Here is a 23,662-nt window from a genome sequence, read left to right on the forward strand (position 1 = left end):
TGTTTATCTATCATCTATCATCTATCAGTCTTTCTACTTGCTTATCTACCTCTCTCTTTCTCTCTACCTACCTATCTGTATCTATCTATCTGTCTGTGTGTCTATCTTTCTACCTACCTACTGGTCAGTCTGTCATCTGTCTAGCTATCTACCTACTTACCTGTCTACCTACCTATCTTCAACACACATACAAACTTTTTTATCCATTTGCAACTAGGTTCTATGAGACTAGAAACTTAGTGTTTTGCTGAAAGCTATAACCCCACAAGACAAACTATTATGTGACCTGTCTTGTATACTAAATAAATAGCTGTTGAATAAATGAATTTTTATGAACCTTAATAAGAAGAAGCCATATTATAACAACTCTAAAATAATCATATTCATTTATCAAACAAACATTTATTAAGTAACCACAATATACCACATACTGTGTTAAGCAATGGAGAGTCAAAACTAAAACAATTGCATCCCTCAAGTTTACAGTCTAATGTTAGTTTTTTATTATGGCAATTAAGACTTTTTAAAGTAAGGAAAACACATTTCTCTATATTATTCCCTTATTTCTCCATCTTCCCAGCTCTTATTGCCTACAAGGTCACTGGGAGAGTGAGCAGTGTAACCGGGTGTGTCGCCTTTAGAGTCTTACAGGCCTGGGGTCAAACCCCGGGCTTCCCTCAATCGACTGCACGTAGAAAACGATTTCTACAACCTCCTTGGTTTCCTTTTCTTCATTCATAAAAAAGGAGGAGTGATGCCAGCAAGATGGTGGAATGAGAACCCTGGATCTCCTTCCTGCACAGACACCAGCTCAGCAGGAACACGGGTCAATTCCTTTGTGGTAAATCCGGAAACAATTGCCAGGCACGCAAAGAAAGAATCACAGAACCTGAAGGCAGCCTATTTTGAATTATCCAGTTAGAGGAGAAGAATAATAATAGTTAAAACCAGTGACAACTGTTTAAGGGACTCCTGGTGTGCCATCAAGTAAACCAAACGCACACTACGAGACTCCTAGGAGGAGAAAGGGCCAGAGTTTATTTAAAGAAATAATGGCTAAAAATTCCCCAAATCTGGGAACGGAGATGAACATCCTGATCCAGGAGCTCAAAGGAGCTCAAATAAGATGAACAGGAGAAATCTACCCTGAGTGCTGGTGCGGTGCCATGTGCCTGTGATCCCTGCATGTCCAGGGCCGCCTGGGCATCCACTGTGTCCCCATCTCAGAAAGGAGGAAGGAATCCACAACCACGCCACAAAGAAGCTCACTTTGCTGTATAAATATTATGCAAAAATAAAATTTTTCTAAAAAAAAAAGCCACTCTGAAATAAGTTATAATTCAGTTGTCCAAAGACAAAAGAGAATTTTGAAAATAGCAAGAGAAGAGAGAGTTCTCACGTACACGGGAACACCCATAAGACTCTAAGCAGATCTTTCAGCAGAAAGCGCAGAGCAGAAAGGAGGATTGTGGAATGAAAGTGCCGAAGGGAAGAAGAGAACCCGCCAACCAAGAGATCCATCGCAGTGAGACTATCCGTAGAGAATCGGGCGAGATAAAGGTTTTCCAGACAGGAAAGGATGAGAGACTACCCACCCTGCCTCGTAAGTGCTCCAGGGACCCGAGACTCGAAAGGCGGAACACTAATGGCAACAGTAGAGCAGAGCACCTGCTATGTCATGCTACGTTTTAGCATTTAAAGGTAGATGCTACGCTTACCTTCTCCTCATCTTTAAAGGTGAATATGTACATTCATCATTACAATTACAGTAATGATAGCAGCTGAGTCGCTTTGAATTCTAGTACCAAAGGAAGAGAAAAAGCATTAAAATCAACTGGAACAAAATATGTCAATGTATATGACAGAAATGGCTGTAAATTATCATATCAATAACATTATAGGAGAGGAGTATAAAAGTAGAGTGTTTGTATGAAATTGATGTTTAAGTGTCATAAGTTCAAAATACTGTTATATGTTATATAAACCCCATGGTAACCTCAAATAAAATACCTACAGAATTTATAGAAAAAAATACAAAAGAATCAAAGCATATTAATACGGAAAACATGAAGGAAAACAGCAAGAGAGGAAAAGAAGGAGCAAGGCACTACAAGGCAAACAAGAAAATGGAGATAGCAAATCTGACCTAACAATGATCACCTTAACAGATACATTTCCTAATCAAAAAGACAGGTTGTCTGAATGGATTTGTAAACAAACAAACAAAACCAACACATTATAGATTGTCTGTGAGATTTAAGGACAAAGGCTGAAAATGAAAGGATAGAGAAGATGCCCCACGATGACCAGAAGTGGAGGGGGGGACCTGCTCATGTAGGCAGATGGCCTTCTGCCAGAGAGGCCAGGGAGACACAGGCACACTGCGTGATGGCCAGAGGGCCCACCCGCCAGACGGATACGCCAAGCTCCAACACGTGAGCCAACACAGAGCCCCTGGACATGTCAAGAGGACATCTACAGCACTGAGAGCAGGCGGGGCAATGTCTCACCACGGAGCCTTCAACACCCTCCTTCTAATAATGGACAGAACCACAGACAGCAAATCGACACACACAGGAGCAGCACCGTGGACACAGGGACCCGACCGACAGGACACATCCAGACCACTCAGCCTAGGACAGCAGAATATGCTGACTCCTACAGTGCACGAAAAACAGCCCAAGGGTAGAGGACATGGAAGGTCAAAACCGAGTCTGGACAAGTTTAGCGAGACTAAAATCCTAGGAAGCATCTTCTGACCACAATAGAACCAAGCTAGAAATCATAGTTTGAAACTGAAATGAAATTATAGTAGTAATTTGAATTAAATGAAGACTGGAAATCATAAACATGTAGACCTTAAACAATACCCTTTTGAATAACCAATGGGTCAAAGGAGAAATTAGAAAATATCTTGAGACAAAAGAAAATGAAGGCACAGCACACCAGAACTGACAGGATGCAGCAGCACTGCTCAGGCTGGGCCTCCCGAATACGAAATCCCCAAACTGGAATTCTGGAAAGTCTGGAACTCTTTGATGTCAACACGAAGCCACCAGTGGAAATTCCACACGGACCTGTGTGACAGGCACAAAAGAAACAGAACGGCACTGAGAATATTGTGCACCATCACTTTCAGCAGATAGAGGAACTCCATGTGTAGGTGTGGGTCGCATCGTTACGTGTATGAAAATATTCCAAAATCTGAAAAGATTCAAATTGCAAAACCCTTCTCATCCCAAACATTTCAGACAAGAGGTCCTCTACCTGCACAGTGCCATGATTTTATAGTGATAAAAACCTGCATTGAAGAAAATGTCAAATAAAAAAACTAACTTTACATTTCAAGAAATTAGAAAAGGAAGACCAAACTAAACCCAAAGTTAGTAGATGGGAGGAAATAACAAAGATTGGAGTAGAACTAAACAAAATTAAAAAAAGAAAAAAAAATCAGCGAAAGCTTAGAGTTGGATTTTTGAAAGGTAAACAAATTGACAAAACCTTAGCTAGATTCAGAAAAGGAAAGGAAATGAGAGGAGAGGAGAGGAGGGAAGGAAGGAAGAAAAACTCAAATATAATCAGAAATTAGAGAAATTCCATAGATGTACAAAGGATAATACCATCACAACTATATATCAATAAGCTGGCTAACCTAGAAGAATCAAATAAATTCATAGACACATAAGATCTACGAAGACGTAATCATGAAGAAATAGAAGTCTGAATAGATGTATAACTAGCATGGAGATTGAATCACTAGTCCAAAACCTCCCAACAAAGAAAGGCCCAGAGCAGAGGGTTTCACTGGCAAATTCTACTAAACACTTAAGGAAGAATTAATGCCAATCTTCCTTAAACGCTTCTGAGAAACTGAATAGCAGAGAATACTCCCAAACTCATTTTTATGGAGTTAGAATTACTCTGATGTAAAAAAACAGACAAAAACACTATAAGAAAAGAAAAGTGCAGATCACAATCCCTGATTCCTATGGATGCCAAAGCTCTCAACAAAATAAAAACAATGTGAGTTCAACATGGGCATTAAAAAGCCCATATTTCATGGATAAATGGATTTACCCCTGGAATTCAAGGAAGGTTAAACACACCCACACCAATTAATATGATGCATCATATTAAAAGAAGAAAGGAATAAAGTACATGTTTATTCCAATAGATGTAGAAAAAGCATTTGATAAAATTCAACATCCTTTCATGATTATAAAAGGGCAAGACAGATGCTCCTTGGAATCAGAAACCCAGTGAACACAGACTCAGAGGCACTGCACTCAACCACGGAAATCAGTAGATTGGGCGGGGAAGCTCCACAAAAGCTTCTCTAACTTAAGGATGAGATTAATCAGCTAGATTATTCAGTGACTGCATTTGATTAATGTAACCGTCATGGAAAGTCATTATCTTTTTAAATGTTATCTCATTGGACAGCAATGAGTTTGGTGCTTAAACAATTGCTCCAGAGTTTCGGGAGACCACAGATGAAGGCAGGAGACCCAGGTGTACCTCTTTCCTGTCATCAGTGGACAGCGTGACCCTGAACCGCTACTTGAGCGTGATAGTCCTGCTTTTCTCATCTGTGGTTCCCGGGTAACAAAACCACCTCACTGGAGCATTAAGGGGGTTGGGGACAGAGGGAACTAGAGATCCTGTGACAAGGAGGTGATGTGCTACTGGCACTCTGCCTTTTAAGATTCAAGTTGGTGCCCACGTGGGCGCAAAGTTCTCTTTTGGTTTTGTTGGCTTTGTTTTCTTTCGCGGTGCGGGGAACTGAAGCCGGGGCCTTGCTCCGTCTGAGCAAGCGCCCTACTGCTGAGCCATGTCCCCAGCCCAGCGTTCTGGCCTTCTGTTCCTCTTTCGCCCTGTATTGGAGTGTCGGGAGCTGTTGTGGAGCCAGGTCTGTGCTTGGCTATGGTGCAGTGTTACTGGATCCCTGGATGGTGGCCCTGCCATCAGCCAGGGAGAGACTGTCCCTGCTGTTCCCTGGAAGCTGGCGAGAGGTAAAATCACAGCAGTCCTTGGATCTCTTCAACCCGCCATTTCACCTTCCACGGGTGGAACCCTTTGCACCAGCATGCTTGGCTGCACACCCTGAGCTCTTAGGACGGAGAGGCTGGAGCAGCCTGGAGGGCAGGCTTCTCTGAGCAGGGATGTATTGAGGGTCTGGTGCCCTTGATGCAGCCAGAGAAGCCTTCCAAACGTGTGAGTGACCCTGGCCAGGAGGGGCGGATGCTTGCCTCTCACCTGGAAAGACGGACCTGCTTGCAACAAAGGGGGAGCCAGGTGGGAAGAGAAGGAGCCGGCTGCAAGCCTGCAGTGGAAGGAAACAGAGCACTTGGCAGCTCCGGCCCTTCCTCTTCCCCTCCAGAAAATAAGCGCAGCATCTGCGAACCGAGACCTGTCTCGTGCCTCTGTCTGTGGCTGCTGCTGGAGTATAGCCAGGACGGTGGCCAGGCGGCCCGAGCAGCTGCCCGGGAGAGCGGTCCACAGCAACAGCAGGTCTACCCGGATGCTTTCCTTCATGTTATGGCCAAGCTCATGTTGCAGCTTGCCACTGAGACGGGAAGGCTGAGGACCACCTCAGAGAAAATGAGAAACCGTGCTGAAGGCTCTGGTTCCAGGGTCGGTGTGAATGTGAGTGTGACGATCCCTCCCTCCTCTCTGCAGGTGGCAGCAGAGCGTGGAGGTGAGAGGTGAGGCTCTGTTTGGCTACCTGGGTTCACCACCTGCTCTACCACTTACCACGTGATCGCCGATCTTTCTCTGGCCTTGGCTTTCCCATCCGTGAAGCAAAGGTGACAGCAACACTGCCGCACGTCATGGGATCTGCTGTGACAAGCGGAAGCACTAAGCTCAAGGTATCGCTGGGGCAGCACGGCGAGCCTGCGCCCGGATCCCAAGCCCTATGGGAACACCGCCCCGGCTGCTGCGCAGAATTTAACCAGAGCCAAGAAAGCGTCCGACTCCTCGGTCCCTGGAGGTAAGTGCTGAGCAGTGAGGAGAGAGAAAGGAAGACTTGGAGGAGAAACGGGCCGAGGGGCGGCGCTACTGTGCCTGTGTCACCCTTCCACAGTTCTCGGAATGACAGCCAGCGTCACGTACTTAAGAAGGCAAGAACAGGGTCAGAGAGCAGACCCTGGCCCCCGCCCACCCTCTGCCGCGGCATCCGCGCCCGGGAATGAGACCTTCGGCCCCAGTTCCAGCTCACTCGCTGCTGCCACTCTCTGGGCTCAAAAGCAAGCGGCTCCTCCTGCACAGGGCGGTGAAGTGCCTGGAAACTAAGGCCTACGAGGCGACTGGCAGCCACGCACCCTGCGCCGCAGGACACAGCCCACCAGGGCGCCGCAGGGCCGCGAGGGCGCACGGTGCTGTGGCTGAGCTCCGGCCTCCGTCTCCTCAGACACGGCTTTGGGCGTCCACTGCGCCCTGAGCATTAGGATCTTCTACTGGACATTCCCGGCTGAAGAGCCACGGAGCTCCGCGGTCGCCACACAAGTGCCAGCGTCTATAAAGTGAGAAGAACAACGAGTCACCCATTAGCCCTCGGCTGCCAGGAGGAAGGCCTTCCATCATCAGTAACAGTGTGTGAGTCCACTAACACCCACAGGCAGACATTCTTAACGACTGTGCCAGAGACCCTGTGTACAGGCAGTACCTTTCCAGCCACCTGGAAGACATTTCTATCCAGAGTCTGAGGCCATGTTCATGTTGGCAATTTGATTTAAACTCCACTGCTCTCCACTGAGAGCCCCGCGCCTGCGGACACCCTGCCTGCCCCGCCCGCAGAGCCTGTCCATGATGCTGTGGTCCGATCTGGTCAGGTCTAAGCCCAGAGGGCAGTGAGCCTGAGAGCCTCCTTAGGCAGCTGTGAGGCCCACTGCCCAGCCCTGAAGGAGGCAGCAGGGTGGGGTGCAGAGGGGAAGGAGGCGACAGGAGAGAGGGGAGAGAAGTACAGGTCCCCCCCCGAGGTAGGGGGGTCAGCTTCCCACTGGAGTGTGAGCCTCCACCCTCCCTGAGTGGGAGCTCCACATTCCTCAAAGCTGGAACCACAGCCGACCACGAGGTATTCCAGTCAGCTCACGGTACCCTCCAGTCCCAAGCACTGTGCTTGCGTGTTGCCACAAACAGCGCTGGTGGGCTTCAGTCAAAGCTGGGCTGCCTCCGGGAGGAGAGCGCATCCCTCATGGGAGGGCCCCCAGGGGGAAGGGGGACCAGGTTGCATGGCATGAGGAGGAGCCAGTGGTCCCTGGGCATTTCCTGCCTGTCCTCTCCTTAGCAGAGGACTTCACCATCAGGCACAGGAAGGCTTGCGCTTGCTTGTTTGTTGTCCAAGATGAGTTCAGTCTGGAGGAGAGACTGGGGGAAGTAACCATGTTTATGGAAACCAGTGAGAGGCTCTTTCGTATTTCAGTCGCGAGCGTGAGAAGGAATATGAGATTCAGCCACGCTGAGGTTGATCAGTGGCAGTGGAGGAAACCCGAGCCGAGGCTCTTCCTGGGAATCAAGACGCTGACTGCTTCTGTGGCCCTGGCGTCCGTGGTGGATGCACCCGGCGGGTTTCTCTCTTGCCAAACCCCTGGTCCTGCGTTGCCAAGGTAGGTGGCCTCCGCTGGGGTCCCTGGTAGCCATGAGCAGAGCCAGGTCCAGCGTTCCTGCAAAACCAGTTCCCAGCTCCTCTTTCTCGGCCTTGTCCTCTGTGTCGCTGAGCTGAGTAGAAGCTTGCCGGGCTGCAGAACTCTAGGAGGAGCGGCTCTGTGGATGGAGAGCTGGCCGCGCACAGGGGCTTCAGCTTCCCGGCACCACCTGGGACTCCAGGCAAGTTCCTTGTCCCCTGGGGGGCCTCATTATCCATTTGCCAACACAGAATATTTGCTGAGGACTTCCTGAGCTAGAGCTACGCCAGATGTCCTCCCAAGAAAGGTTAGCAAACAGATCCAGGAGCCTGTCAGTGGACACGATGGAACCCCACGGACACAGGCAGTTCTACGGGGTCTGTTTTTAAGAAGCCGTAAGAGAGATCCAGCAGCACGCACCCTAAACCGCCTGGGGGGAGTGAGCTAGGAGCTGCAGAGGCCAGCAGTGGGAGGGGGTCCAGGGGAAGGGACGGGGCGCCTCGTGGCCACTGGGGAGCAGTCAAGGGACAGTGAGGCAGATGCCCAACAGTCACACTCGTCAGTACCTGGATCCGTTCCAACTGGCGGGAGGGGAAGGCTCCTCCCTTTGAGGACCGAGGCTGGAAGGCTGCCTGGAGGAGGTGCAGGGTGAGGTGGAGGGTGCTACCTGCTCTGGATTCCCAGCAGGGAAACGGGCCCCATGGCCCTGCCTCCCTGGGACATGCATGGGGACACACGACGGAAATAGGTGAGACACATTCCCTCCCCATCAGTTGTTGGGACTAATGACATGTTAACTAACTCAGGCTGACTCCTTACTCCCTGGCGGGTGAGCAAGATCAAGGCCTCCAAGGCGGTTTCAAAAGTTAATGACGATAAATCGGACCACCGTCAGGGATTGGTTAACAACAGTGATCAGCTCCGGCTGCCATATAGTCCTATGGGACGCTCGCCTGCGTGAACCCCCGGGCCTTGCTGACCTTTAAGCTGATTGGTTCCTGCCTAGCCCCCACCCTACATAAAAGCTGTGTGACTTCCTCAATAAACGAGTTCCTGCTGTGACTGGTCTCCCTGACACGTCTGATTGTCCTCCGCCTGGAGGGCTGGTGCGGGTGGTCGGTCGGCCCTACCTTCTGGTCTGACCTTGTTAGGAAGTGTCCCCTTCCCTTGTCGCTGGTCAAGAAGAGCAAGGGGGCTAAAGACTCCAACAATCAGTGAGCCGGTCTCTCTCCCTGTGCCCATCCTCATGGCCAGAGGAAGAGAGTCCTTCAGAAGGAGAAGAGGGTAAGCAGGGACGTCTGTCGGGAAGAGACGGGGAGCCCTCTCTGCGTGCAGTGGCTGGTAGAGAGAAGACACGCTGCGAGGCTGGACGTGTGCGCTCTAGCCTGCCTCCCCTCAGAGGAGAGCCCAGAGGAGATGTGCGGTGACGTGGGCAGCCTTGGGAGATGCTTCCTACACGTTTCTCTGGCATGACACCGAAGTCCTCCCAAGACACTCACATAGCTTGGATGTGAGGTGTCCCCAGAGCACCTGTGCTCATGCAGGAGGTGAACTGGTTAGATCATGAGAGCTGTGACCTAATCAGTGGATTAATCCACTTGGTGGATTGATCCATTAAAAGGACTACTGTACTTGGTGGCAACTGTAGGCGGGTGGGCAGGACTGGAGGCAGTGGGTTCCTGGAGCGTGCACTCAGGGACTATACCTGCCCCTGCTTCCTGGCTGCCATGGGCTGAGCTGCTGTCCGCCACCATGCTCCTCTACCATGAGGTCCCACCTCACCTGGGGCAGAGCGATGAAGTTGGCCAACCACAGACTAAACCTCTGAAACCAGACACCCCCAGTTTCCCCCCTCTGAGTTTTTCTTGTCAGGTATTTCATTCACAGCGATGCAAGGTGGACCAGCACAGCAACAAAGGCAGGGAACATTTGCAGACATAGAGCTGGTATCAAATTTTCCTACACTCTACAGAAGGGTATGGACATGCTAAGAAATCCCAAGATCATCACTGAAATTGTGACAGTCTCAGTTATTGCTATAAGATGGATTATGTCCCCTAAGTTACGTGTTGAAGCTCCAACCTCTCAAAGGGATGGTTTCAGGGATACACCCTGCAGGAGGCTGGGTTCCAACAGTTGAGTTCAGGGAGAGTGGGATGGGTCAGTGCCATTGTAAGAGGAGAGCCCAGAGTTCTCGTCTGTTGGGTGAAGACACGGTGAGAAGGTGACCCCCTGCCAGCAACCAAACCAGCCAACAGATTGATCTTAAGCTTCCCAACCTGCAGGGGCGAGAGGACCTAACTCAGCTGTTCAAGCCACACTGTCTGTTATTTCGCTATGCAGCCGAGCTGGTTGGTATAATCATGCTGCTATAACAAACAACCCCACGGATCTCAGAGGCTTAACAAAACAAAGACTTATCTGGGGCTTGTGCAAAGGTAGCTGCAGCCCAAGGCAATTCTACATGGCACCTGTCGCAGCGAGACGCCCCAGGGACCGGTGCTTTCACCTGACGGGTCCCTCTCAGCGTGGGAGGCCCCAATGGGCTCCCTCACCTCTGAAGGCAGCTCCCCATGAATGGTTGGATGTTTCCTTTTCACTTTTACTCTCATGGGTTCCTCTGCCACTTGCCCTTGACAGTCAAAAAGAATCAAATCAGAGAGTGAGACCCTCCTCCTTCCCTCCTCTTTAGTGAGAGAGAGGGTGTGTAGAGCTTCTTTTAAAAAATCCAAATCGCTATTAAGATTTATGTGTTGTCTACATATCCAAGAACAGCTCCAATTCCACAAATTGGATCACAAAATAATTATAAACACCAAATGTGGTTCAAATTGCCTCCTACGGATTCAGGCGAGCAGGAAGATAGTGCTAATTTGCTGCACTATTGCTCGGTGCATTTCTGGGGCCATTAACATAAATGCCACATCGCCTCTGCTCACAGCATCCCAAAACATAGGGAATTCATGGGCCTGAAAGTTCCAAATAATATCATTTAGCAACCACATCACATTAAGCCTCGTTTGAGTCTCTTCACTCCTGGAGACCAGGAGGCCTGTGTGAATGGAGGTTTGGCTGTCAGAGGAAGGATGTGGCTCTAAGGCTGTGGATTTCTAAATTCCCGTGACTACAGGGTGCTCAAGTCTTTGCTCTCCAAGAAGCAAAATTAAAGATCAAAGAGAACTTTCCTTGTTTTCTTTACCCTGTTGACTATGTGGTTGAGAATTCAAACTTTCATCTGATGAATGACTCTGATTAGAAATAGGGCAGAAGAATTCAGGTTAGAGTTTCCTATGGTTCCTGCCTCCTGTGGCCACAATCCCTCCTTCCCAGGAAGTGACACAAACGGAAGGGATGGTGGAAAGCCAGCATGTGTCCTGGGACATTCACAGAACACACAGTGACTAGACAGAATTTCCCACTTCTAAAACGGGACACAGGACCAATTGCAAAAGTGACGGATTCGAGATCACATCACTCGTGAGAAGAGGGGCCAGGACTAGACCCAAGCTCGGCCGCCTGAGCCACAGCAGTGCTGGCTTATGTTCGGCCCAGGTTCTAGGGCCTGTTGGTTCTTTTCCAACAGTGGTCTCAAAAACATCTGAATGACAGATTGAGAAAATCGTCACTGAATTAGTATCCCAGCCAGGCGTAGAAGAGAAACTCAAATGATATGGTGGCTATTATAGCAACCCAGTGGTGGGATTAGGTGATTAGACTGATAAGAGAGTGATAAGAACTCTTTAGAGGAATTATCACGGAAATGTTTCAGGTCCCATGGCATCTGCGTGCATTTCAGAGTGTGACCGTGTATTCATGTCAATGACAGCAGCCAGAATAAGGCTTGGCATGGTTATGCAGGTAGGCCTAAGAAAGGAGCCCCAGGCATCTGACACACACACACAGTCACAGCCTCTTAGATCTCTTTCTCTGGCAGTGGTGAGGAGGAGGATGGTTAATATAATCCAGCTTCTACCTGCTTCCGAGAAGTGTGGGCCTCCAGAAGCCAAAGAAGTGTGGTCTGCTCATAGGAGTGATGTCTATATGTGGTATGCATTTCAACTATTTATCAAATACAGAAACAAACACAGAATTGCACATAGGTATAAAGCTCAGTGTGTCCTATAAAATGGTCATATCATGTGACCGATACCCAGACCAAAAGCAGAACATGCCAGCACTCCACTCAACATGTGACCCCTAGATACAACATGAGAAGGAGCGTATCGTGACTGGTTATGCACACACGGAATGTAAGTTAGGAGCCATTCTTGAGGTTGTACTTTATGTGGAGTCTCATTGCTGACCTTAGATTAACTTCGTCAGATGAGTCCTTTCTGAGAGTTAAATCCTATGGGATGCTCGCTGCGTGTCTGACCCCAGGTGGGTCTCTGTGTGTCCTGGGGCTGTTGACCTCATGCTCACTGCTGCACATGCTTCTCACATGATATGCCACAGGGTGTCTGTCCACCCTGATGCTGACCAGCATCTGGCCCACGTCCTTTTCCCATGCTTTGGGGATGCACACTAAGAGCTTCCATTATCTCTGAATCAGCAGGGACTTAGTCCAGCTGAGTGCATCCCTCAGAGGTGTCCCTAGTTGCTGGCTCCCCACCCTCAGCAGTCAGTGCAGGCAGTCTGACCTTGGAGCCTAGGAGGCCCCTCTTCAGCCAGGGCAAGGTTTCCAGAGGTGCTCAGAGGAGGGCAAGGGCCACCCGAGCTCCCAGCAGGTGGGGGAAGGAGTCAGTGAGTCCCGGACACCAGGACACGCCAGTGGCCCTGTCTCGTGTGTTGTACTGAGCACGGCCCAGGGTTTCATTGGCAGCGACCTGATGTCAACATGTAAGAGGAAGGTTGGCGACATCAGCGCAGCCCCTCCCCCGGCAGCTGTCCATGGGCTGCAGCTCCTCAGCCTCCCCTCCTCTGGCTCCCTGAAGGTGCCACCCCTAAGCACAGGTGGTTTGCCTGGCAGAGACCCAGACCCTCTGCCCACCAGAGATCCACGGCCTGGCGATGCACAAGCAGGCCCTGGTCCCAATGTGGAGCTCCTGGGGCTGGTCCTGCTCCCAGCTGTTCCAGGCCAAGCTCCCTGGGAAGCAGGCCCTGGGAAGAGCCCTTGAGAAGGGGAAGGAAAGGGCAGGGCAGAAGCTGGACTGAAACTCGCGGCGAGGGACTTGGCCGAGCATCCAGAGAGCGCTGGCGGTGGATGGTCTTCAAAGCCACCCCCGTAGGCAGAGGGGCCACAGGGTGCGGCCTGAGTGCAGGGTGGGAGACAGTTCTCTTCATCGGAGAGCTGTGGACCCCTGTGTCAGTGCTGGGCACTGGAGGGGTGATCTGAGACCACACAGCAGCCCAAGCACGCGTCAGTGCTGGGATGGGAATGGCGGTGAGTCAGAAGCATAAGGTTTGCTTTTGGCAAATTTGGGGTGATGCTGAGAAAGCAGATTTCTGCAAAGAATCTGGATTTATATAGTGTGAAATTCTTCATAATGCCAGGTTCTATCAGTTATCATCAACAATTATAAGATGACTTTCAATTTTAGTCTTACTTTATATACTACTAAAGAAATTCACCAATCCCAAAATCAGCATACTACAGTGACACAACCACATCAATGTTTATAATGGCTCAATTCACAATAGCTAGATAGTGGAACCAAACTAGGTGCCCTTCAATAGATGAATGGATAAAGAAACTGTGGTATGTATACACAATGGAATATTATTCAACCATAAAGAAGGATAAAATTTTGGCATTTGCAGGTAAATGGATGGAGTTGGAGAATATCATGCTAAGTGAGATAAGTCATTCCCAAAAAACAAAGGCTGAATGTTTTCTATGAAAAGTGGATGATGAAATATAATGAGGGGGAGGGCAAGTAAGAGAAGAATGGAGAAACTTTGAATTGTGTAGAGGGAAGTGGGGAGGAAGGACGATGGAATGAGACAGACATTGTTACCCTATGTACATGTATGATCACACAAATGGTGTGAATCGACACCATGTACAACCAGAGAAATGAAAAGTTGTGCCCCATTTGTGTACAGTGAGTCAAAATGCAGTCTGTAAAATAAAAAGAGAAATTTACCAGTGCCACAAATTAGACTATGAAACAATGTTAAACACAAGAAGCATCTCAGTTTCGGAGGTGGGACGTGCACGTCGAATGCCCTGCGTCCTGGACTAGGTGAAGTGCTCCTCCTCTTCCCGACACGTGCAGCTGCGGCAGTGACCCTGTGCCGTCAGCCAGCGTCACCAGGTGGCAGTAGAGAAGCAGGTGGCTCCTGGGTGAGGCGTCCTCAGTCCAGGTGCCTAGGTAAAACGACAGTCGTTCTCTTACTTCCCTGCAGGCACCTCGAGTCCAGGTGTCCATGGGGCAGGCACGTCGCTCTGGGTGACTGGCAGCTGTCATTCAACAGAAGGAAGAGTATTCAGAGACACTGCCCGGCCAGAAGGAGCCCTACCGCCCACTCGCCTGCTCGGGACCCTTCCCAGCTCAGGGGCAGAGGGCCTCCTGCTCTTTAGTCTTAGGATGGCCATGAGGGGAGAGGAGCCCCCTGCCTCCGCTACCCCATTCCCATCTCTCCCTTCGCCTCCAGCGCCACTGGGGCCTGGCATGGGGCAGATCGGGGCGGCCATGCAGTGAACTGCCCACTCCCTGGCTGTGCACCCGGCTGGCCCTGCCCTCAGCCCTCCCACTCCGCAGCGGGCAGCTCCCTCCACCAGACAACAGCCCTCGAACTCTCTCCTCTGTCCCATGACCCTTTAGGATGACCAGAGGGGAGGTGGTCCCTGGCCTCCCTCTTTCTGGCCCGGCAGCGCTCCCACCTCCACTTGGAATGCCGTCAGTGTTGCCCGAGCCGCGTGTGGATGTGGTCGGACTGCGGCATGTTCCTGGGTTCCTGCCAGCACGCCCTTCCCGGACTGACACGTGACCGTGGTCTTTCCACATCAGCTGCTGGGCTCAAGGACAGGGCTGCGGAAGCACAGGGCACATGGAGCCTCTTGCTGCTGCCACTGGCGTTAAGAGTCAGGAGCCTCGGAGGGACACTGGACCTCGCTGCCAGCCCCCTGCCCTCTGCAGGGTCAGCCCAGCCCTGGCCCTGAGCTGTTCTGCTCAGCGGGTGCGAATTCTCCCAGGTGTCCAGGAGCTGGAGAGCTTCAGCAGTCACAAGGCACTAGAGGGCGCCAGAGACCGAGGGAGGCGAGTCCATCCAGGAGCTGTCTTCACCTTGAAGCCCCAGGAAAGGGAACCAGCTTCCCAAAAGTCCCGAGCTGGGCTGGACCCGAGGGCATCGGCACCTACGCTCTCAGATGGATCACTGCAAAGCGTTCGACAGAGCAGAATCTGTGCCCCTGGAGACCATCATGGCAACACTACTAGGATTTTTTTTTTTTTTTAAACCGGGGATTGAACCCAGAGGTGCTTAACCACTGAGCAACACCCCAAGCCCTTTAAAAAAAAAGATTTTTTTAAAAATTTTGAGACAGAATCTTGCTAAGTTGTTTAGGACCCTGCTGTGATTTTTTAATACAATGTTGGCAAAAATAATAGCTATTTGCACACCGTTTACTATACCCCATGAATACTAGGCAGTAGCAAACTAAAATCCTCTCAGCAACACTGAAAACCTATTTGTAACTTGCCAATGAAGAAACTAAGACAGGAAGTTCAGGAATTTTTTTCCAGGATCACATAGCTATTGAGGGGCGAGGCCAGGGCTGGCCTCCAGGAGTCTGGCCTCTAAGAGTCTGGACTCTGGGGCTCACTGTTCCACCTCACTCATCTTGGTCTGGCCCCTGTGTGGCTTCTCAGAGGAAGCACCCTCTGCCAGGACCCTGGGTCAGCAGCCAGTGCACTCAGCACCCTTCCTACTCAAATCTGTTTCCCTGCACTCCCTGGAATCCAAGCCAGCCTCTCACCTCCACCGTAGATTTTAAATTTTTTTATTTCTACACTTTCTTCACCCTAGACTTTTTGCCCATATTATGGAGTTTTTGCTGAGTCTTCCCAGACATAACAGAGGGCCACAGACCGCCACAATTCTAAAAACAAGTGATAAAATCTCCTAAGACTTCCGCATGCTCTTGGCCCATATTTCTTTAAATCCTGTTCAAAACAGAGGTGAGAGGACCAAGTGAAAGGGGCTTCTTGGCTCTGGGGCCTGGCACTGCGTGTGAACGGATCAACTCCACAGGATTCTAGACCCACCCTGGTGGAATCTTTGTAAAGGAACTAGGTGTAATGACATAATGGGAATTGCATAGTTGTGTGTTTTGTAGTGATAATGAGCTGTACTTGGTATTTGACTGAACTTGTAAAACTAAAATAAAGGCTCCTGGTGACAAACTTGCTGTGTGGCAGGATGACACTCCTGAACAATGCCGATATGAACGTTTATCTATGATTTGAGTGGGGGCTCCTAGACTAGTCGTGTTCTGGTCTTTATCAATGAAGACCAGAGCATGACTGGGCTGAAAATCACTACTTAAACCCCTGGACTTTTGGAGCAAACTGTCAGCAGCATCGTGACCAGAGGACTCCACGTCGCTCTGTCTCTTGACTACCCTGGCTGCTGTCCACACTATCACTGATTGCTGATGGACCGTTGTCACTGAGGCCAGATGACTGACCACCTCTCTGGCGATGATGACTGCCATCCAGCCTCCAGCTTATCGGACACCCGAGGACATCCAAAGACATCCGAGGAGCTGAGAGAGGCTACGGCTGAGAAGAATCCCCTCAGTCTTGCTGACTGGCTTCTTGTCTAAGAGACGTTGTATTGAGTAAGTCCCTGGGGACTGGGTTCCAGGTGAACAAGGGAGAGAATCTTCAATGTGCTTGTGACTTGATATTACTAGGAATGTTGAGTGTGCACTGCATAAATAAAATCCACTTGTTGGAACCAGACTTGATTCCTCTCTTACTCACTGCTCGTGACACTAGGTTTCCAAAGAACAAGATGACATAGTGCCCTGGAAACCTTTCTCCTTCCCAAACCGCAGCGTGTTCGAGTGTCCTTCCGCTGGGCCTGCGTCGTGGGAGAGCCTTCTTCGGTGCCGTGGTCACTGGTAGTGTAACCCGGGTTGGTTCCTCTTCTGTTCCTGCAGCCACGGCTGGGACCGCACCCGGGCTCCTTGTTCTGCGCGGACAGAGAGAGCGTCCCCAGGAGCTTTCTGGAGAGGTTGGGCCAGGGAGCTCGTGGTAAGGAGGCCGGTTCTCAGCGCATCGCCGGGCTCTTCCTGTTGCGAGGACACTCTGGGGACAGAAGGGCTCTGGCAGGAGACTCGTCTCACTCCTAACGGTGAGTTCCAGCTCACAGTGTCGGGTTTTCTTAAGAGGCACAGGCTCCAGAGGCCAACCCTCCCGCGGCCGCAGCAGGACACGGGGACCAGGCGTGAGGGCTGCTGGTCGCAAGAAATGGGTGGGGTCTGAGTGCTGGCGTCCCAGTCCTCAGTCCTCTGCGATGAGCCTCAGCACCCCACCTGCGGGATGGGGAGAGCGGCCGGATGTGGGGGGGGGGAGGCAAGCCGCCCTGCGACCAGCCGCCAAGCAAGAGCTGGAGCCACACTCTCAGCCCCTTGCTCAGGCCGTGGCCCTGTCCTCATTCCCAGTAGGGCCCGGTGGTTCAGAGAGGGTGGGTAAGAGTCCCAGGGTGGCTGCCCTTGGAAGGTACAAACAGAATGGAGGCGGGGAGGGAGCCTGCAGCGGCTCCGAACCCAGCCGAGAGCCGGCCCAGCAAACCCGAGTGTGGATCCGCAGCAAACAAGAGCAGGTCTCGCCAGGGCCTCGCGTGGCTGGGCACTTCAGGGGCGCGGCCGGGGGGCGATCTGCCGGCAAACCCGAACATGGCCTGCAGCCAGACTGCGCAGAGTCCGAGCTCCAGACATGCCCATCCAAGAGCTCCCAAGCCTGTGCGCCTCGTCCGATGACAGCTGAGATTCTGCTGGCGGAAAACACCCCAAGTTTCCAGGAAGTGACAGTCAGCAGTCCTTGGGGAGGCCAAGATGTGCCCCACATCATCTCCTCCTCCTCTGCTGCCGGGTCGCTAAGAGCAGAGGACATGAACTCGGTGTCCCATCCTGACTGGGCTCCTGCAAGATGCTTGAGGACTGGCAGCCAGATCTTAGGACCGCAGGCACACGCAGGGCAGAGATGGACTCGGCGGTGGCCAGACTCCTCCCCCAGGCTGGTTAGGGAGCCTCAGTGTTGGGTTACACAGGCCGACAGCTTAGCACCCACCACTCCCTTCAGCCATGTAAAAGCCCCAGGCCTGTAGAGAGAGATTGCCTTCCCTGACCCAGGGTGCCCCAGAAGATGGAGAGGACTGTTCTCGGATGGGACGTCTGTGGTTGAGGGGGCTTGACCTTTTCCCCTGAGCTACCTGAGCAGCTCACAGGCATGGAGCTGGGGCAAGGTGGGGGAGCAGGCCACACAGCCCCATTGGCCAGGCGTCTCGGGGTGCTTCCTGTGGGCTGCAGGGCTCTGCGGAAGGAGCAGGAAGTGGAGGCACCAGCTGTCCACCAGCCAGAGGGCTGGCTGCAGGAGCCAGGAGTCGCACAAGTGTTTAGAAGAGACAAGTCAGAGGTCACTATCCTCCATCAGAGAGTTAAAAAGTGGGCAGCCCCCTCACCTGTCCACACACCCACCCAGGGGCCCCAAAACATGGTATCCAGAAGCCTGCCACTCAGGGACTTTGGGAGCCTGCACATGAGCCAGAGAAGCAGTCACAAAGGACCTGACAGCTAGCTTCCAAGGGCAGATGGGTGCACAGAAAACAACACTCAAAGTTTACTTTGACTTTGAAATTAATGTTCCATTTATTTCAAGAACCTGGTTCTTCCTGCAACTTTTAAGTTCAACCTACAGATTTTATGGTTCTATGTATAATGCTGCAGTCATTATCAGTTGCCTTTTAGGGATCTTTGGTCACCTCTTAGTCTCATTTACAGACATAGTTCAATTCCTTCAAATAGTTTAAGTTGCACTTATACATTCAATTGTTAAATATTTTAATTTCCCTTTTAAATTTCCCAGTTGTCCGACTTAGCAAAAAGTCCTCCTACATGCTTAAATAACGTATAAATCTAATAAATTAAACATAAGTAAGACAAAACTTCAGACTTCTTAAATACTGTAATGCAAATATATAAACTAAGGCTTCTACTGAAAGACACAAGTTCAAATCCACAACTTAGTCATTTGAACAAGAATCACAAGGCTGAGCAGCTGCTCTATAGCCCAGGTCCTCTTCACACAGATATTTGAAATTCCAGTTTGTACAGATTTCTTATCTGAAATGCAATGTATGTCAAATGCTCTTAAACAGTTGTATACCTAAGTCTAATCGCTCTGGGATAAGTACTTCCTCACTAATAAAACAATCAGGTCACCCAGCAGGTTGGAGAAAAGAGCCTCCATTGTCAAGGTTGAAAGGTGACCAGATTCAGGAGCAAGGGCCCAGCCCACCTCGCCCAGCGGTTGGGTCCTGGCCACTCTTGGGAGTCCGACTTTTCCCCTGCTTCTTCATTTGATTGGATCTTATCTGTCTAGTTCCTCCTGTTTCTCAGGCCACAAAACTCTTGCATCTGTAAAGAGCTCATCAAGTGACCTAGTTAAGTGACATTCCATTAAATTCTGGGTATTTTTGTGGCTTGATTAGTCCATAAACCCACTGCCTCCCAGGTCATTACGTGTGCTGAGGCCAGACCCCCAGGATGGCTCTCGTCCTCTCTCTTTCTCCTTGTAGTCCCCATTCCCAATAAGGCTGAGGCCAGGAGAGGGAAGGCAGGGAGAGGCTCTTTCCCCTCCAGGTTACTGGGGACATGGGTCAATACCGAGCTGGAAGAAGGAAGGAGATGAAATGGACATCTTAAATTGGACCAGCTTGCACCTTTTAGTAACTAAAATGAGTGGAAACCCAAGGGGTTTGCCTAAGATGCTGATGAAGAGAAGGAAAGGGAGATTCCGCAGAGTCGGGCTGAAGACCCAGCTAGGAGTGTGTGATGCAGATACAGCATGGTGTTCCAATGGTCAGTTAAGAGGGAGCGTTGGCACTAGGAGCTCCGCCTCTTACCAAGCCCCGAGCGGCTCTTACTGGTTTTTGCTTTGTAGAATGTACAGACACTTTATCCCAGGCTGTCTTCTTTGAGTCCCGATCATTGATCCTAAGCGAGGAGAAATGTCCCCTTCAGTGTCTTGGTACGCTTATCTCCCCAGGGACGTCTGCCCTTGCAGGAAGCCATGGGTAAGTCTCTGGGAGAGCTCATGCTTCTTGAGTCGTCCACAGACCATCCCCACGTCTTCCCTGGGTTTTCAAGTCCAGGGTCCCTGATGAGTTCAGCATTGTTCCCAGCTGCTCCACAAAAACTCGAGGTCTCGTAGACACGGGTCCTTGCCAGGGACACCAGGAGCTTTAGCTCCCATCCTGCGCTCCCTTTCTGGAAACTTTCTCTTTCGTTTCACACTTAGCCCCTGTAGAGGGAGCAAGTACCATCATGGAGAAACCAGCTGCCAGGGTCTGGGCCACCCACCCAGAGCCAGGCTGCAGGCTCCTGTGGTCTGCACCCAGGCCTCGGGGCAGGAGAAGGCCCTCTCTGGGCGCTAGGCCCAGGAGAGGCGGGTCCAACCCACCATAGCTGTTGCTTCCAAAACAGGGGAGAAACTCGGGCAGGGACCAGAGTGAGGAGACCAGGCAGGGAGGAAATTGGAACCCGTTGTGGCAGGGTATTAAGCCACTGCAGCTCTCAGAGGCAGCTGTTCACATCATTCAGAAAGCTCTGAATAAATGTTTCAGTAATGAGACGCATGCAGAAAGGAGCTGGTCGCCCGCGATAGTCCTTCTGCAAGGAGTTTGATTTAGGGTTGGTATCAGAGCATGAGCCATGCTAAAATACAATTCCGAAAGGAACAGGAGTTTCATTAGCGGATCGCAAGGAACAGCTCAGGAGGCTGGCGAGAGCAGATAGGCGGCAGGAGGAAAGGGGGAAGAAGAGACCACCACAGGAGAGCCCGGTGTGTCCCTGCGCCACCCCCTGGGAGGGCGGAGGGAGAGGTTGTTCCTCTCGGGTTGAGAGTCGTGACCCTGAGGGGCTCTGAGATTCCCCTCCTGTGAGAGCCACCCAGGCTGACCGCAGCCGCCCCACTTCCCGCCTCCTCCTACCCAGCGCGCCCTGCTCCTCTGTTAACAGACGCCCAGACGCCGGCTGGCGGTGGAGAATGTCCTTCTGGGAATTGGGGTGAAAGGGAGTTAGACGACGGCAGGTCGGGGTCCCAGCTCTGCTGTTCACTGAGGCTGCAGGGACCTCGCAGCAAGTCACCAAGTCCTTCCTGAGCCTCCTTTTTCTGTCTGCGATAGGGTGACTGTCACACAGCAGCCACTGTTCACAACAGAGTTCACTCGGCTCCGAAGGCGCTGATGAAGGCAGGGGTCCCACCCTGAGGCAGGTAAGACGCCTCCAGGGACACAGGAGGGAAATCTTTGAACTTCTGCTGGCTGCACATTTTCATTTGAAGAACAAAAACAAAATTAAGCTTTCTTCATATTTATTTGATAGAGTAGTTAATCTGATAATATTCTTGGAAACATGCCCACCACATATATGACCATTATAGAAGGGGTTCCTACAACTGTGTATGTGAGTCTGTGTGCAAGTGTTTGTGCAAGTGTGTGCAAAAATATGTGTGATTGTGTGATTTTGTGCACACACGTATGTGCAGGCGTGTTTGTGTGTGAGTGTACAAAAGTGTGAGTGTACAAAAATGTGAACACGTGCAGATGTGCATATGCAAGTGTGTGAATATTGCAAGTCTGGTCTGCATGAGTCAGTGTGAATGTACGTGTGTGAATTATATGTGCCTGAGCATGAGGGTGTATACATGTGTCTGTGTGTGCATGTGTGTCTGTGTGTGAGTTCACGCAAGTATGGGAGTGTGACTCTGTATGTGTGAGTGGGTATGCAAGTGTGTGCAAGCTCATGTGTAAATGTGTGCAAAGGTGTGAAAACATTTGAGTGCATGTATGAGTCGGTCAGTGTTGGTGCATGCAAATGTGTGTGGTGTGTGAGTGTGTGTGAGTGTGTGCATGAGTATGTGCTTGTTTGTGTGTATAAGATTGTGCTTGTGAGCATGTGTAAGTGTGAATGTGTATGTGTGTATGTATGTTGCATGAGTGTGTGAATATGTGTGTGATAGTATGAGTGTGTGCACGTGTGCATGAACGTGTGCAAGTTTGTATGAGTGTGTGTATTGCATTAGTGTGTTTGCATGTATGTGAGTGCTTGGGAGCATGTGTGTGCATGTTTTGCACATATGTGTGTGTAAGTGTGTGGGAATGTAGGAGTGTCTCTGAGAGTGAGTGTGGAAGTGTGTATATCTGTGTGTTTCACTGTGTGTGATTGTGTTCAACTGTGAGTGTGTATGGGTGTGCATGTGTTTGAGTGTGTATTGCACGTGTTGCATGAGCATGAGTGTGTAGGTGTGAATGGGAGTGTGTGAATATGTGTGAGTTATATGTGCGAGTGTGTGTGTGCACGTGGGGTATGTGTAAATGTGTGTGTGAGTTGCCTGGTGTGCAGGTGTCCCACCCCTCAGTGTCTCCAGGCCAGGGCGTGGGTCCCGCCTCCCACGGCACGCCACTAAATATGGCCTCTGGTAAAGCATTTGCCACGAGCGTGGCGAGTGTCCACTGGAAGGAGAGACCAGGCCATGGGGGCCCTTGGGACGGCGTGTGTGATGCTGCACTCCCGCTCCTTGAATCACTAAGCCCAGGCCCCAAAGGATCGTCCCACCTGCCACCCAGCCCTAAGTGGCCAACGACGCCTGCCCCTGGGCCCACGGACTTGCTCTGGGTGTCTCTCTATCAGGGCCCACTCTCCAGACCTGGGTCTGCACCCCGAGTCTGCCTCACCCAGCAGAATGCGAGTCCGAGGCAGCCAGGACGCGCCTTATTCACCTTTATGTGTCCAGCCTCCAGCGCGGTGCATGTCGCTGGTGCCTGTAGTACCTGCCGGGTGGAGAACCCGCGGCAGGGAGACGCCTCTGGCAAGCGCTCCACACCTTCCACCCGGGCCCGCCAGCCCTTTCCCGGGCATGGTCCACGCACGAGGCAGCCTGAGCAACTCCGCAGGACAAGCTGGGTGCCCTGTGGGCCTTTCCCTTAAAGGCAGACTGCTATAGTGGCCGACGCTGTTTCCCTGGGCGCGTCGCAGAGAATGCGCTGTGTTTCTCCGAGGCCTTGGCTTCCTACGACAGCCTGGTTTGTAATGAGCTGCGAATCTCGCCATCTAGGATGTGACCATTGCTGAGAGGGAAGCCTGCTGACTGATGGTTGCCAGGCAAAGTCAGATCTCCAGGGAGAGCGTCCTAAGCACACCATGTGCGGACATTACTGGATAACTGAGCTCTCTTCTGAAAAAGAGAAAGGGAAAAGGGAGAGGATGGTTTTAAGATGAACAAAAGAAAAGCTGGAAAGCTGGAAGGTCGCTCAGATTTCCATCTCTAAGCCTCCAGCATGGCCCTGAACTAAATCACTTCTGGCTTGAACTATGGGTAGTGGGCTACGGGCCGCTACAGGCCAAAGTTGATTCTGCACAGGAAGGCCAGGCTGAGGGTTGCCCAGCCCACTCTTACCATCGCTCCACTACAGCCGTCCGCCTACGGAAACCCAGCCGTTGGCTCGGAGGGTGGCTTCTGGCTCTTCGTTCTGCCAACTGCCCACCTCTCCAGGTACCTTCTCCACTCTCTCTGCCCTGCTCTGTGACTCAGAGGCTGATGCATGGACTGCTGGCCTAAGCTGCCTTCCCTCGGGCTTCTACTGAGCTTGGCCAACAGGCTGTAGCAGGTCAGAGGGTAGCAGGTCAGAGAGAAGCGTTCTCCCCGGCCCACAGCGCTGCAGCATCCAGTCCCCTCACAGAAGCCACATGCTCTGGGCTGCGGCTCCGGCCAGCCCGCCCGGCCTCCCAGCTCCTTCTGGCCGAGTTCCAGAAACACCCCTTCCCTTGCCTTGGGCAGTGGCAGCCTCCCGCTTGGACATCTCGG

Source organism: Sciurus vulgaris, assembly GCF_902686455.1.
Source record: "Sciurus vulgaris genome assembly, chromosome: 12".
Taxonomy (NCBI): Eukaryota; Metazoa; Chordata; class Mammalia; order Rodentia; family Sciuridae; genus Sciurus; species Sciurus vulgaris.